Source organism: Rhinopithecus bieti, unplaced genomic scaffold, assembly GCF_001698545.2.
Source record: "Rhinopithecus bieti isolate Rb0 unplaced genomic scaffold, ASM169854v2 scaffold_2254, whole genome shotgun sequence".
Taxonomy (NCBI): domain Eukaryota; kingdom Metazoa; phylum Chordata; class Mammalia; order Primates; family Cercopithecidae; genus Rhinopithecus; species Rhinopithecus bieti.
This window is the reverse complement of record NW_016803982.1, coordinates 4,677,607-4,679,500: the sequence shown is the minus strand read 5'-3', so window position 1 is coordinate 4,679,500 and position 1,894 is coordinate 4,677,607. Positions and strand designations below refer to the sequence as shown.

The 1,894-nt window shown below is 43.3% G+C and overlaps 1 pseudogene; it reads right to left on the bottom strand.

Moving 5' to 3' along the window:
* LOC108521434 (calmodulin-like) lies at window positions 1-432 on the bottom strand (annotated as a pseudogene).
* Window positions 433-1,894: the final 1,462 nt, after the last annotated feature.

Sequence of the window (1,894 nt, the reverse complement as noted above, 5' to 3'; positions counted from 1 at the left end):
CTATGCAAACTCTTCATAGTTTACTTGACCATCACCATCAGTATCTGCTTCCCTGATCATTTTTTCATCAGCCTCTTCATCTGTTAACTTCTCCCCAAGGTTCATCATCGCATGGTGAAGTTCTGCTGTGCTAGTTAACCGTTGCCATCCTTATCAAACACACGGAATCCTTCTCTCATTTCTTCTTCACTGCCTGCATCTTTCATTTTTCTTGCCATCATTGTCAGAAATTCAGGGAAGCCACTGTGCCATTACTATCAGTATCTACTTCATAAATCATGTCCTGTAACTCCGCTTCTGGGGGGCTGCCTAAGAGACCTCATTTCTGTTCCCAGTTCCTTTGTCATTATACTTCCATCACCATCTTTGTCAAATAGTAAATAAAGCTTATTTGAATTCTACAATCTGCTCTTCAGTCAGTTGGTCAGCCATGCTGAAAGCGCTACCAGTTTCCAAGACGTGACTGCACGGCCACTCGGCTCGCTCGCTCCACTTGGATTCCCATCTGCTTTAAAGATCAGATAATCTCAATGCTCTTAATTCCAGACCATAGAAAGAAAGAAAACTATAGATCAACTTCACTTATGAATATCAATGCAGAACTCTTAAATTTAACTATAGCAAACAGAATCCAACAGCGCATTAAAAAACAACACATTGGCCAGGCGCGGAGGCTCATACCTGTAATCCCAGCACTTTGGGAGGCTGAGACGGGTGATGACCTGAGGTCAGGAGCTCGAGACCAGCCTGGCCAACATGGCGAACCCCCGTTTCTATTAAAAATACAAAAATTAGCCAGGCGTGGTGACTGGTGACTGTAATCCCAGCTACTTGGGAGACTGAGGCACTAGAATTGCTTGAACCTGCAGATGGAGGCTGCAGTGAGCCGAGATCGCGCTACTGCACTCCAGCCTGGGCAACAGAGAGAGACTCCATCTCAAAACAAAACAAAACAAAACAAAACAACAACAAAAACAAATGTGTACAAATGATGATAGCAAAGACCTTGTACAACATGTGCTAAATTTCTTTTACAAAATTATTTATTTGCCTTTTCTTTGTAACTTACCTGCAAAAGGTTTCTCTTTCTACTGTTAAAAACAAACAAACAAACAAACAAAAATGTGTGAATAGTAATTAGGACTTAATTCTTCCATGTGCTCTTCCCCTATCTCATTGTCATTGTCCTGAAACCCTATTTTAGAAAATTGAGGCCAGGAGTGGTGGCTCACACCTGTAATTCCAGCACTTTGGGAAGCCGAAGCAGGTGGATTACCTGAGGTCAGGAGTTCGAGACCAGCCTGGTCCACACGGCAAAACCCTGTCTCTACTAAAAATATAAAAATTAGCAGGGTATAGTGGCACATGCCTGTAATCCCAGCTACTCGGGAGGCTGAGACAGGAGAATCACTGGAACCCAGGAGGCAGAGGTTACAGTGAGTTGAGATAGCTCCATTGCACTCCAGCCTGGGCAATAGATTAAGACTCTGTCTCAAAAACAAACAAACGAACACCACAAAAAAATATGTACTTAAAAGTGGCACTATCGCAAAATGGGTATATTATTCAGGTACTCGTATATTTTGAGACAGAGTCTCGTTCTGTCACCTAGGCTGGAGTGCAGTGGCATGCTCTCAGCTCACTGCAACTTCTGCCTCCCCGGTTCAAGCACTTCTCCTGCCTCAGCCTCCCAAGTAGCTGGGACTACAGGCGCCTGCCACCACGCCTGGCTAATTTATATATACATTTATACACACACACACATATGTGTGTGTGTATGTGTGTTTTTAATTTAAGTTCTAAGATACGTGTGCACAACATGCAGGTTTGTTACATATGTATACACGTGCCATGTTGGTGTGCTGCACCCAGTAACTCGTCATTTACATTAGGT